The sequence below is a fragment of the Clarias gariepinus genome, chromosome 23 (genome assembly GCF_024256425.1).
Source record: "Clarias gariepinus isolate MV-2021 ecotype Netherlands chromosome 23, CGAR_prim_01v2, whole genome shotgun sequence".
Taxonomy (NCBI): domain Eukaryota; kingdom Metazoa; phylum Chordata; class Actinopteri; order Siluriformes; family Clariidae; genus Clarias; species Clarias gariepinus.
The window spans coordinates 801508-816947 of NC_071122.1; the positions used below are offsets into that span (position 1 = coordinate 801508).

Here is a 15440-nt window from a genome sequence, read left to right on the forward strand (position 1 = left end):
ACACTATTTGTTAATTGAAGGCAGCCCTACTTGTAAAATGTTACAATTTAAGACCATCACAACAGAATTACACAATACAAATAACAACCAACAAGCTCAGCTCAGCAAGCACAAAAGCACAAAGCACATCAACATCAATTCAAAAGCGCATACTTTTTTGCTATTTCTTCAAATTGCATTTAACATTACATTATTACACATTACTCAATTTCCACATAATTTGGTTCCCGGGGCCAGCCGGCCGTCCCCCAAGAATCAACCGACCCCCACAGACAGCAGAAAACTATAGCAGAATTTGAATAACAGGTTTCTGCTTACCTTGTTCCTATTGCCGCGCGGCAGTTCCGCTGACTGCGTAGGGTCGCCGACCCCCAAGGGGCTGCAACGACCAGCCGGGGTATCCTATGCCGACAACGCCAATATGTCGTGGCAAATTTTTTGTGTACTATGCCAAATTTCCAAAACAAAATCAATAACTACTCAAGCACTGAAATAGCAAAAGAGTTTATTGCAGCCAAAAGTAAATGGACAGCACTGGGCCAGCCAGACAAAAGACAAACAGACAAACTGCGAAGCTGTCTATCTCTCACCTCCTCTAACTTCCCTAATTTTACATGGTTTATATACCTTCATTTAACACTTACATCATTGTTTGCTCCTCCTTAAGTCAAGAGATCACTTAATATTTATTAGATGTAAGCCAATTTTGCCTAGGTTAGGTTGGTTAGGTTGATGTAGCGCCTCCCAATTGCATAATCTCCTTTTTTCCTTTTTTTTTCATCTCATATTTATTTAAGTCTGGGCCTACGAAGTCTTATGCTTTCCCTTTTTTGGAGAAAATTTGGTTTGTTCCTGTTTCTTGACCAGAGCATTGACCACCGCTGGTGACTTGAGGTTTTGTTGAAGCCGCAATCAATTTTTCTGAAATTTCCTCATCAAGATGTGTAAGTGTTTTATTTTCATAATTACATTTAATTTTTTATTATTCTCATTACAGTATATTTTGTCTTATTTGTTTTTAACTGTCCATTATATATTTTTGAGATTTTAGCTATTCTAGAGACATTTATAGAAATTATTTGTCTATTGGTACTTTAACATATGTTCTGGTTATTCATTTAGATTATGCTTATAACTAATTAATTTAACAGATTATTTTAATGATTTTTCCCTTATATTTTAACTGAGATAAGCATTGAGTTATATTTAATCAGCTTAAATCTGATTAAAGTATTGAAATGACTTTAATCAGATTAATTCAATCAATTGATCATGTTTGTTAGTTAGTATTTAATTTTTGTTTACTTACTATTCCCATATTACGTGGGAATATAAGGTTAGTTTAAACAATCACATTACTCTGATCATTGCATGATTCTTTGCCAGTTTTGAACTTACACTACTAAAATCAAGATTACATGATTACATGTATACATATATGTATATTACAATATTAGTTTAATTTGGTTACTGGTTGGTAAAGAGATAATCAATTTTTTAGTTGTGCATGTTGCAGTATGCTTTGTTTTGTTATATTGTTTTTTAATATGTGCAAAGTGCATTTGTTCAGATTTTCTTATTGTTCTAGTTCGCAGGCAGCACTCTTCTCGTCTAAGATTCTGGGAGCAGGTGGCTACATCTTCCCTTACCCAAATCGTCACAATTTGCGTCTGATTCGAGCTCTGATGGGCCTAGTCCGCCACCTGGAAATTGTGATTTACTTCAACAATTTACCTGATATACTTCTTATATTTTTCTTAACAATTTGATAAATCTGATCTTGTTTATCTGTTTTTCAAAGCAGAAGTCTGGCTTTTTTGCACTTTGTCCCAATTAAAGCGGAACCGAAAGTTTATTTTTATATTTTGGATTACTGCCTGCACTTTCTGAATTTTCCATTCCAATAAAGTTGCACAACTTTTTTGCACTCTGTGTGTACGGGTTGTTCTTGGGTCACACTTTGCACATTTTCTTTAATTTACATTACCCAACCATCGTTAATCATCTTCAGCGTAAACGTAGTAAATATTATTAGTATTATTATTAAAGATTACAGATTATTATTTTTCCTGATGTTAGTTTTCTTATCTTATTGCTCTATTATCTAACTCCTGCCTTCTGCCTGCATGTTTTTCTCACTTCCTCAATTTGTCGTGCAGGCTGTGAGGATTAAGGCCTCTTGAACTAAGGCCTTCTGAGTATTTGGTACCTTCCACTCAACTTCAATTATAGTTCAATAATTTTTTTCCACATCATTAGGACTGACCCGGCCTTGGCAGAGGCAAACGTAAAATTTCTCCAGAAATTTTCGCTCTCTAGTTTCTTATTATTATTTTCCTTCTTCCGTCTAAAACTTTGGTTCGTTTCTCGTCCCCCAGTTTTGAGAAAACCCACACGTATGTTACATCGTTTCGTGCGGCCCGAACGGGAATGGTGTGCTATGACTTTTGTAAGGGATTCGTCAGGCGTTTTTCCGGAAATTCCTTTCCACACACTTAACATTGATTTAATTGTGGAACCGACTGTCGTAGAGACACGGGGGAAAGCTCATTTAACTCAGGAAACCAATCACACTTTTGCATTTATCATCATGCTCATAAGCCACGCCCCCTAGCACCTTCATTAGCATGCTGTTAGCATGATGCTAACACGATTAGCATTTTGCTAGCATGATGCTAACCATATTAGCATGTCGCTAGCATTATGCTAACTTTAGTAGCATTTCGCTAATTACATGTATAGAATGTTCCTAGAATCATGCTAGTGTAATTAGCATGACGTTTAGCTGATTAGCATGTCATAGAGATATGAGGGGCCTGAGTTTTGCCACGGCAAGCACCACTCACATTTTCTTCAGGAAATGTACCTCTCTAGTTAATAATAATAATTATTATTATTATGATATTAATCATCATCATCAATAAAATTACATTTTATATATTATATTGTGTTACATTTATTCATTGTGTTACAACCATAATTTACATAAATGTCTTAGAATTCTCAGATAAAATGATATACTGTGCCTTTAATTGTTTATCCTGTAGAGTAGTGCTTTAAAGATAATGTACATTAGTGCTTCAGTTATATACCATATACACTGGCACAAAAAGGTAGATGAACCTTTGGGAATTTTAGGGTTCTCTGTATTAATTTGTCATAAAATGTGATCTGATCTATGTAAAGAGTATTGACAAATATAATGTGGCTAAAATAATAAGACAAAAGAAAGTCTGATCTTTATCGTTTTTATTGAGAACAACCATAAAAACCTCATAGTGTCAGTGGAAAAGGTTTATGTATCCTTGAGTTAATGATGTCAAAAAAGATAATTGGAGTCAGGTGTTGGCATACCTGGAGTCTTGTTAAGAAAATGAGTTCGGAGGTGAGGACTAGAGCTACTTTGACTGATTAAAAACCACTCAACGTTCTTTAGTTTGCTTCACACAAGAAAAATACACTTATGTTAGACATGCCTCATCAAAAAGAGCTTTTGAAGGATCTATGATTAAGAATTGTTGGTTAACATAAAGCTAGAAAGGGTTACAAAGTGATTTCAAAGACATTAGAAATTCACCAGTCTACAGTCTTGGAGATATGAAGATACTTTGAGAATGTGGCTTCCTTACCAAGAAGTGGGTGCCCGGTTAAAATGACCCAAAGAGCACAACAAAGACTCTGCAATGAGCTAAAGAAACAACCTCAAGGTAAGGCTGGGGTAAAGATTCGAAGGCGTCATTGGAACTGGCTAACATTTGTGTTCATGAATATACAGTACATAAAACATTCAACAAGTAGGGTGTCCATGGCAGGACACCACGAAGGAAGCCACGGATTACAAAAAAAAAACATTGCTGCATGGCTGAAGTTCCACAAAAGCACATTGATACTCCACAGCGATATTGGCAAAATGGTTTGTGCACTGATGAAACTAAGACTAAACTATTAAGAAAGTGCATACAACACTACATTTATTGTAAAAAGGGCACTGCATGTCATCATAAACAACCGTAAAGTATGGTGGAGGAAACGGCAATGCTTTTCTGCATTAGGGTCTGGCCAGCTTGCAGAATAGCTATAAAAGGGATGTCTTAGAGAGTCAGAAGTAAAGATGGACAGAGGCTCTCTAAGCTGTGAAAGTGCACGGAAAAAGCGTGTGGGATACTTTAAAAACAATGATCCTTAATGTAATATTGCAAAGGTAAATTCTCCCTCATCTTCCTGGCTTCTTAAAGCGTATTTTTCTTAAAACGTCTAATGCATCATTCCCTGATCTTGTCCTGCGTCTTAAACTCGTTGTCTTCCTTACTTCTTCGGTACTTCCACACACCCCTTCTTCTCATCCTGTTTCCCTCTCAGTACCAGTCAGCATCTAGTTCAAGTTCTGAAGTTGCATCACTGCCACCTTTAGATAACTTTCAGCTTCCCTCACCTTTAAAGCCGACTTTGTTATTTTAGAATATTTGAGCCTCGCATTGCAGCTGAAAAAAGCCACAAATGAATTATCTGAACCTAAATAACACACTGGCTAATCATTAGGCAGTAAATCTGTGTCCGCTCCCATGTGATATGTATTTTTTCCCGAATGTCACCAGAGGGGCTCCATAGAGCCCCAACACGTCTCCATGCACAAATTTTGGCTTCAGTTCCATGGACTGTAAAAAGTCATTCTGTGGGTTTGTAGATTTCACTAAATTTAATATGTAAAATTTATTTAACAAAATTAATTCCTTGCTTTTTTTAATTCTTTTTTAAATTAAAATGAATTAAAAATAACTGGAATAAAATCTACTCCAGTATGTTGTCAAGGATTTAGCTATTGTTTTTGAATAATTCCAAAAAGAGAAAATATTAAATGAATCCAACATGATGAAAATGAGCAGTTTTCAATTGACAAGCATTTCCTGTTTCAACGCGCGGTTTAATCAGCTCGGAAGCAGCATTAGGAGGAGGCACTTGTGCTGGAGATTCCTGCTGAAAAACTTGCAGAACTGATCGCTGCTCTTTTTCATTTCGTTAAAAAAAGGTAAGGAATGTTATTTGCATAGTAAATGAAAAAAAAATCTGTAGTAAATTGTTCAAATTGTCTACTTTATGTAATATAGGTGTCATTAAAAAAATACTAGTTAACGGTCAGCTATAAAGCTGCCAATCCTTTCATGTAACTTAACAATGGAAAACGAGCAATATTGTTTAATAATGGCTTTAGTCAGGATACATAATTTATATATCTAAAGCAACGAATTCTTATTTTTGTGGCATATATCCGCGTCACGGATTGGCTACGTGCGTTTGATCAAACTCGAACTAGGGTGTTGCTTATAAAGTATTGGAAATATAATATATATTCTCTGTCCCTGACATTGATGTTCAACGGCAGCTCTAAATAATTGTAAAATTAATCGGTTAAAAAAAAAATATATATATATATGCAGTTCTTCATTTCAATCCCTTACTTACAACAATAATCCTTTAATATACATGTGTATATATATATATATATATATATATATATATATATACTGTATATATATATATATATATATATATTTTTTTTTTTTTTTTTTTTACACATCTGTGAGGACCTGACCTGGTGATCTGCCAGGACCTTCCGCGCTAATCTACAGTAATCACTGGCACACGAACAACAGAGAAAGCGTGTATGTATTTTTTTTTATTATTGAAATAAAGTCTCTTTAACCTAGTCATTCGACTCATTCCTCATAGGTAACGTTACACATCCTGTTAGGAACTATGAGTAAGATTGTACGGAAGCTCTGAACTTAGTTTGTGTCAGTGAAAAAAATAATACATGATCGCTATAAATGTTAAATATTTTGCTATACAGAGTAAACATTCCACATTTTATATGGAATTATTATGGGGTTATTAACACATTTAACTTCTTTCTGGTTGCAGCCAATAATGTTGTATATTAAAAGAATAATATTTTTTTTACTCTTGAGCAAGTCCTTAGTTTTATATAACCTAGTGCTGTTTTTTTTTTTTTTTTTAATATTCAGCTCCAGCTAATAGAAAATAATTAATATGTATGATATATAAATGTTTGACATTAACATATTGGAACCAAAATCAATAAGAATCAGAATTGATAAACAGAATCAAAATTGGAAATAAAAAATAATAATAAACGATAACCAAACCTACAGCGTAGTTAAGTATTGGCTTAAATATGATTAAATTATTTAAATCTTAAATGCAAATAAACATTGTAAAATTAAAAAGTAAAAAAAAAAAATGTTAAATGTTAAATTTACTCATGTCTTTTTTTTAATAGGTGCAATGCAGTGGAGCTGTAAAGTCTGTAAATATAACGCAACGACAAGGTGTGACCTCGTACGACATTACAGACTACAACATTGGTCATCTGGAACTTCACTGGCCCTGTGTCATTTGGATTGTCCATGCTCCTTTAAAACTTGGACTGCACTTCGCACACATCTGTCAAGGTACCATACACAAGATAAAGATGGGAAGCCAGAAGTAATCCTCTCTCTTAAGTGTGTGCTTTGCTCAAATATATTTACCACTGAAAAAGAATATTTTCAACATCTTGGAAATCATTTAAAGAGTCACGAAACCATAGAGTGTGTATTTACTGGATGTGCATTTAATACAAATATATATGGGACATTTTTTACTCACAAAAGCCGAAAGCACAACCCCCATTCACTTGAGGATTTTAAGCCAGATATAATTGGGAAACATTACAGTTTACAAAAAGAACCTGATTTGATCGTGAGTGATAATAATTGTGAAGACAGTGGACCAAGTCAATCAATAGATGCATCAGAAGAAATTATTAGAACAATTGGTTCATTTCTTTTAAAGTTGGAAAGTGTTCACAATGTTTCTAGTAATTGCATTGACGAGCTGGTGAAAGAGCTTAATTTCATTTGCACATCTTCTGCTCCCGTTTTCAAGCAAGCTGTTCATAGAAGTTTAGAAAAGCACAGTTGTGCTGTTGAGGAGGACGTAGTTGCAGAATTGGTAGAGGAACTGTGCAAGTGACATCCTTTAAGCAATGCACTAGGAGGAAATGGGCCCTTTGGTTCTTCATATAAGAGAAAAAAATATTTAAAAGAACAGTTTGATATCGTAGAGCCTGTGGAATACATCCTCGATGCCCAAGAAAAGCTCAGCTTTCAATATGTGCCCATTCTTCAGACATTACAGCAGATATTGACCAATAAAGATTTTGCAGATGCTGCTTTGAAAATACAACCCTGCAATTCCTCAAAGTATAATTCATATCAAAATGGGACACATTTTAAGAACAATGAATTTTTTTCTGAAGAACCAAGAATTTCTTTAATTCTTTATATCGACGATTTTGAAGTTTGCAACCCGCTGGGGACATCACGGAAGAAACACAAAATCACAGCAGTGTACTGGGTTTTCGCAAATGCACCACCTGAAGTGCGCTCTACACTAAATGCAATACATCTAAGTATTCTCTGCAAAGCCATGGATGTTAAACGATTTGGTTATGAAGCTATTTTAGAGCCACTTCTGAAAGATCTTTCTGTCTTAGAACAGGAAGGAGTTTTCATACACAGTGCTGGAAAAAATATTAAAGGAAACGTTTACTGTGTTGCAGCTGACAATCTTGCTGCACATTCTCTTGGTGGACTTGTCGAAAGTTTTAACGGTCCATATATTTGCAGGTTCTGCATTGGACCACAGTCTGAATACTGTCAAAAGCATGGACAAGAATTTCAACAGAGAACAAAAGAAGCCCATGAATTGCATGTCAAGACTGTAAAATAAAATCCCAAATTACTACACTGTTATGTTGTCAAGAGAGCTTGTCCACTGACAGAAAAGCTGAGACACTTTAATTTTGTTACTGGATATCCTCCTGACATACTCCATGACCTTTTTGAAGACATAGTTCCTTCAGAATTAGCAATTTGTCTTTCTGTTTTCATTAACAATAAGTACTTGACATTGCCAGAACTAAATGACCTGATAAAGAAGTTTCCCCTCAAGTTTGGAGATGCTGTTGTCCGTACCCAACCCATCCCAGAAAATTTTGCAAGTCGTGGTAGCATAGGAGAAAACGCTCATGAGAACTGAGCATTCATTAGGTCATTGCCACTGCTTATTGGATCAAGGATTCCCTGTGATGATCCTTCATGGCAAATACTTATGACTTTAAAAGACATTGTAGAGCTCACATTGGCTCCTACCCACTCATGTGAAAGTCTATCTTATCTTGACTTGAAAGTTTCAGAGCACCATCAGAGGTTGCAAGAAGTTTTCCCTAAGCTAAAACTGACACCAAAACACCATTTTCTCGAGCACTATGCTTCCCTGATAGAAGCCTTTGGTCCTCTAGTTGGAGTATGGACTATGCGCTTTGAGGCCAAACATAGGTTCTTTAAACAAGTAGTCAGGTTCACGGGTAACTTCAAAAATGTTTTGTTGTCACTTTCAACAAAGCATCAGATGATGATGGCCTTCCATTGGCAGAAACATGGAAGTATGTCTCCCCTAAATGTCAGCAAAGTGTCATCTGTGCCACTGGAAGTACTAGATGATAGAATCCAAGAATCTGTTAAGGAACTGTTCCCTTTAGCTAACCAACATACAGCTGTCAAATGCTGTAACATACTATGGGACACGATATTCTGCTGGAATGATCATCCCATATGGTTCCACTGGAGGGCTCCCTGATTTTGTAGAGATTATACAGATCGTGATTTTGGAAAACAATCTCTACTTCATTGTGAGGAAACTCAGTGCCTGGTACCTAGAGCATTTTAGGTCTTTCCTGTTAGAAAGCAGTAGGGAATTGATTCTTGTTCATCAACATAGCCTTCAGGATCATTATCCATTGGCATCCTATATTGTGGAGGGAAAGCGCATGGTTACATTGAAAAGACACATTTGTTGCAGTTTACCATAATAGTAAGTAGCTTTATTGCCAAGACTGCATTTAAGACTGTTATTACATGAAAACTTTCAAGCTTTGTAATATTTACATTTTCAAAGTAGCACAATCTGCCATATCAACCACCAACATAGTTTCTATGAGTGTCAGTGACCTTTTATTATTTAATTTTTTTAGGTAACCAAACATGGATTCAGCAGCCCTTAAGGTAATCTTTGAGCACAGGATAGAGAAGCTAACACTGCCATCTGGAATACCAGAGTCCTTGGAGGGGTTTGCACTCTGCTGTCAAGCAGGCTTTAAATATTACAGATGAAATCAGTCTTCAGTATATGGATTCAGATTTTGAGGACTTCTTCACTCTACACTCCACGACTCAAATTCAACACAGATCCACCATAAAGGTTATAACAGTCGCATCAATAGTTCTTACATTGTGTTCAGCCAAAGAAAGTTTCACTGGCTGTGATATCACAGAGCAATCCCTTGATACTACCTCCTCCACACATGCTACCATACAGGACTCCTCTGACACATCAGATTCTTCTGCAAGCACAGTCATCCTGTCTCCAGATAACAGCTCAGAAAGGAAGCCATGGCCAAAAGAATTCATCGTTCCACACTTTTCCGTTGAGACTGAAATGGTTCTTGAAAGAGCCAATGAACTTTACAGAAAAGATGGGACAGTGCTAACTACCCCAAATGTCAAGTCAGACATACTCGAAAAGCTGGCTCAATCCATTTACACGTACACTGCATATCCATCTAGTCTTCAGATTCTTTCCGTTGCTGAAGCACTTATAAAGGTGCACCCATGTCTGAAGGATCGAGGGAGCTTTTTAGGCCTTTATGCATGGCAGACAAGCATTAAATATAAAATGGCTAACTATCGAACAAAGCTCAGAGGTTTTGGCATTCCTGAGGTCACATGCAATGCTCTAAAACACAAACATCCTGATGACAGGAAATCTGTGAAAAATGTTAAAAAGCCACGAAGAGCTGAAGTCAACTATCTCCCAACTTACCCAGTGGGTGAAGATGAGAAGACTTTGGAAAAATAACGAGAAGAGCTGGTGTCAGAATTTAAAAAGAAAAACAATGAAAGGATGATAAAGGAAAAGATAAACAAAACATTTGCACATCGTCGACATGAAATCATAAATCAATGTCCAAGTGTTCAAAACATAAAGGAACGATGGCCAGCCCTGTTTCAGCCTTCTTAAGTGAGTTACCAATCATGTTTAGAGACTAAAAGGAACAATGTATCTGAAAACCCTCTCAAAACATTATATGAAATAATTTTTTCTCTCATTCCATATTTCAGGTGTTTGCAGAATTCCAACGAATAACCACTTTGCAGCTGGAACCTAAGTTTATGTCCTCACTGGATCTTTACACTCCAAAGCTAATGACACTGTTTCGTGGCAAAGGAGGAGCACTTGGAGAAAGACTTAAAACTGAGATGGAACTACTGAAGGTGTTACGACCCCTTAGTCTAGGGTTCAGGGCCGCAACAAAAAAATAAAATAAAAAAAAAAATCCTTTACAATCAGGATAGTGTGCGTGGTCTTTTATTTTCTTTACACACACACACACACACACACACAGGAAGCTCTTGGCTTCAGGGTTGGGCCAAGGCCAAAACAATAAACAAAAACCTCCCCCCTATCTCCTCCCACAAGCTAACTAACCTACCAAAAGAAAACTATAAACAAAATACATAAGCTAACCTAACTCCCGATCTAACACAAAAACAGGAGAAAACGGGTTCTAAAGAAAACAGCACCCAACCCCTACTGCTTCCAACAAGAAAAAAAAGTATATACAAACAAACAAAACTATATACAATATTTACAACAAAACCAAAATAAAGATAGAAACAAACAAAAACCAACAGTTATTTCCCAATTCACAAATACCGGCGCGACTCAACAGTTCGTAAGCCAACAACACAACACAATACACATCTCCAAAATCCAACAACGCGCGCCTTCCAGGTTTCACCGGCCAGCTTAAAAAGACGTGCTTCTCCACGGCCAGCCAATCCCGTCGCACGTCACGGCACGCTCAATCAGGGCGGGACCTCCTGCAACAAGGAGAGCGAGGGAGAGAGAGAAAGGCAGGGAGAGAGAGAGCAGCACCAGCAGCCACGCACGCACACATACGTGCACTACAGCCACACGTAACACCCCCACCCATAAAAGTCAAAATCTTATTTTGACTAAAAACCTTTACGCTCTCGACCGTGCGTCCGCCAAAACATTTTCTGCTCCAAGCTAAAATTTTGGACGTACTCCACCAGTCCGTTAAAGCACATAACACGGAGGATATATACCCAATTATGCCTAAACATAAACACATAAAAGTGAGTATTAGCTGGTGACCTGCCTTTGCACATGAATGAAATACTGTAGGCAAGTTGGAAACAAAATCATCCTTATCAGTCACTGGTTTTTCTGTCACAATTTTGCGAGGGAAAACAACACCACCTGCCAGATCATTTCCTAAAATTAACTGAACTCCTTCAACAGGGAGTTCGGTACAAATACCAACAGATACTACACCAGTCACTATATCTGTTTCTAGATGTACATTATGAAGTGGGACTGTGATACAGCCTGCTCCGATACCACGTAAAATAATATCAGTGCCCGTATAGGTTGTCTGAGACAGTGGAAGTGTACCAGCTAGCATCAGAGTCTGCACCTGTATCTCGCAGGATGGACACTGCTCTGCGAACGCCCTCAGGGCTGTCTGCCACCCACCCCTGTAACATGAAAGGCTTATATGCTGCCACCGTTTGCTGAGGTAAAATCTGATTTGTTTGTTTTTTAATAAAAACCACAGACTTTGACTTTACTGATCTATTTTTCTTCTTCCTCACAGTCTGAAATCAGATGATCAGGAGCTAAACAATAAAAACAGACCCTACCTCCTCCTGAGTGATTTTGAGAACTTCTAAAAACACCCCCCCTTGCAGGTTTCACACTGCCTGCTGAAGGTTTCACCTGCCCTTCAACCCTACGGGCAGCGAATTTATCCGTTCTTATAGCAGGAGAGAATACAGTATGGTGTGTTAACACAAACTCGTCAGCCAAAACAGCGGCTGCTGACAATGAAGTGACTTTCTGTTCATTTAGGTGCAATACGACATTTTCACCAACACAATTTTTTAAATCCTCCAACAAGATTAACTCTTTAAGAGCCTCAAAAGTGGTAGCTTTCGTTGCAGCACACCACTTTTCAAATAATGTTTGCTTTTCACGGACAAATTCAACAAAGGTTTGTCTATCCGCCTTCCTATGGGACCTAAATTTTTGTCTGTAAGCCTCGGGCACTAACTCATAGGCACGTAAAACCGTTTGTTTGACCGTGTCGTAATCCAAACTTTGTTCAATAGGCAACGCAGAGCATACATCCTGCGCTTTACCAGTCAGCTTACATTGTAACAAGAGAGCCCACATTGCTCTCGGCCACTGTAACGTAGTGGTAACGCTCAAAAGCTATAAAATAGTATCCACTTCGGTCTCTCTAAAAGGAGGTAGTAAAACAATATGCTTGCTTACATCAAACTGGGGTGGGGAAGTAGTAACTGGGGCAGAAATGAGAGAAGGAGAACCCGGCGCAGCCGCTGCAGGTAACTGAGCGAATGACGGAGAGGCAGGGGAACTCTCCAGCGCGCTCTTAGCCCGGCTGAAATCTCGCCGAAAATGTTCCCTCTCCATCTCCAGCTCCCGCAACCGAAGTCTTTGAGTCTCCGTTTCCTCTCGTTTTATTTCCAGCTCTACTTCCCTTGTTTATAGAACCAAAAGTTGTTCTGATCTGTCAATTGGTGTTATTGTGGGTGATTTCATTACCTTATGCCTGGGGGGGCGTGGAGGGTGACTGTGGCGCAACCGACGGCTTACCGTCGACCTCCGTCGGCGTTGAAGCGTCCTTATCCTCAGTGTACTCTCCAGCCACCTGAGGTAAAATCTGCTGCTCAATTAAAGTGTTACGCAATATTTTTTAAATCTCCTTTTCCAGACCCTTACGTGGCACATCAATTTAAAAAAATTCAGCAATGCCGAACAAGTCATCCTTACGACACCGGTCAAATTCTTCCAAAGTAGGATCCAGCGTAAAAGCTATTAAATCAAAAGCCATTATTTATAATTAGTGTCCAACCTAAGAAGGCAGCCAAACAAACCAAAGCCCCACTTGTTACTGGGACAATACACGAGCCCCACTTGTGACTCCTGGCAACGAATGAGCCCCCCCACTTGTTTTACGGGGGGAACGGATGAGCCCCCACTTGTTATGCCCGGGCAACAGATGAGCCCCCACTTGTTACGCCCGGGCAACAGATGAGCCCCCACTTGTTACGACCCCTTAGTCTAGGGTTCAGGGCCGCAACAAAAAAATAAAATAAAAAAAGAAATCCTTTACAATCAGGATAGTGTGCGTGGTCTTTTATTTTCTTTACATACACACACACACACACACACACACACACACACACACACACACACAGGAAGCTCTTGGATTCAGGGTTGGGCCAAGGCCAAAACAATAAACAAAAACCTCCCCCCCCTATCTCCTCCCACAAGCTAACTAACCTACCAAAAGAAAACTATAAACAAAATACATAAGCTAACCTAACTCCCTATCTAACACAAAAACAGGAGAAAACGGGTTCTAAAGGAAAACGGCACCCAACCCCTACTGCTTCCAACAAGAAAACAAAGTATATACAAACAAAACTATTTACAATATTTACAACAAAACCAAAATAAAGATAGAAACAAACAAAAACCAACAGTTATTTCCCAATTCAAAAATACCGGCGCGACCCAACAGTTCGTAAGCCAACAACACAACACAATACACATCTCCAAAATCCAACAACGCGCGCCTTCCGGGTTTCACCGGCCAGCTTAAAAAGACGTGCTTCTCCACGGCCAGCCAATCCCGTCGCACATCACGGCACGCTCAATCAGGGCGGGACCTCCTGCAACAAGGAGAGCGAGGGAGAGAGAGAAAGGCAGGGAGAGAGAGAGCAGCACCAGCAGCCACGCACGCGCACATACGTGCACTACAGCCACACGTAACAAAGGTACAGTTTATAATGATTCATACAAGTCAGTTGGTTACTTGTTGTTTGATGTAAGGGTGAGAGGAAATGTTTATTCCTCTATTTTTCTTTATGATCAGCAGGTAGTAACACACACACACACAGTAAATTAAATGTTAAATGTGATGATTATTAGGTACTCAAACACAAAAGCTGACAAATGCATTTGTGTGAAAACAGGAGGTTTTGTTTCCTTAAATTAATTTCTTGAACTTTCACAGAAAATATTTTATAAGTCATATTTATTTATAAATATCTATCTTTTTATCTATAAATATTTATTTTTATTTATAAATATCTATCTTTTTATCTATCAAAAAAATATCTTTTTTTGACCAAGATGGCGCCGGTGAGGTCGGCTGCCGTCACGACTGCTCCGACCACCCTTTCTTTGTTTTTGTTCTTTAAGTTAGTTTACAGCGTTTTAAAACCGGCAAAATTACCACCATGGGGTACATTAGTTATGATAGAGACACTCTTGTTTCTATTGGTATACAATGTACTCACAATTCGACGTTTTTAACTCCGGATCCGAGCTGGCCGAGTGAGATCCTGAGGGACAACAAAGGACGCGACGCGAAGCGGCGGCCTCGAGGGAAACGAGCCGGCGTCAGGAACAGGCTGAGAGCCCGTGCACACCGCACACCTCTGCCTAGCATCCTGCTCGCCAACGTCCAGTCACTGGAAAACAAGCTCGATGACCTCAGGGCCAGGATAAAGTTCCAGAGAGACATTCGGGACTGCAATCTCCTCTGCTTCACCGAGACATGGCTGAACCCAGCGGTGCCGGACCACGCCATTCAGCCGGCCGAGTTCTTCTCGGTTCACCGCATGGACAGGACGCGGGACTCGGGGAAGTCAAGGGGAGGCGGCGTGTGTTTAATGGTGAACAGCAGCTGGTGCAACAGCGCGAGCGTTGTTCCTCTCACACGCTCCTGCACACCCAACCTGGAACTACTGTCCATCATGTGTCGTCCCTTTTACCTTCCTCGGGAGTTTACATCGGTCATAATCAGCGCCGTTTATATTCCACCACAAGCGGACACGGACACTGCCTTATGCGAGCTGCATGAGGCACTCACACAGCAACAAACACAACACCGGGACGCTGCGCTTATTGTGGCGGGGGACTTTAATAGTGCCAACCTCAAACGCGCAGCGCCGAACTTTTATCAGCACATCACCTGCCCCACCAGGGGCGAAAGGACATTGGATCACTGCTATACAACGGTCAAGGACGGCTACAAGGCACAATCTTGTCCACCGTTTGGTAAATCCGACCACGCCGCCATCTTCCTCATGCCAAAATACAAACAAAGGCTGAAACAGGAAGTTCCGGTTCAGAGGGAGGTCGCGTGCTGGACGGACCAATCGGTGGCCGCGTTACAGGATGCACTCGATGACGCAGAC

At 39.2% G+C, this 15440-nt stretch overlaps 1 protein-coding gene across 3 annotated transcripts in view; it reads right to left on the reverse strand.

Annotated features, from left to right (window-relative positions):
* LOC128511096 (golgin subfamily A member 6-like protein 4) overlaps positions 1–14594 on the reverse strand; it is a 235883-nt gene extending 221289 nt beyond the window's left edge. For 2 of the 3 annotated variants that reach the window (XM_053483748.1, XM_053483750.1), the window contains exon 1: positions 14538–14559. The gene's annotated coding sequence lies outside the window, so the exon portion shown is untranslated. Of the gene's footprint in view, positions 1–14537 lie in introns of all 3 variants that reach the window. The other variant, XM_053483749.1, reaches the window with a different exon arrangement.
* Between the last annotated feature and the right edge of the window lie 846 nt (positions 14595–15440).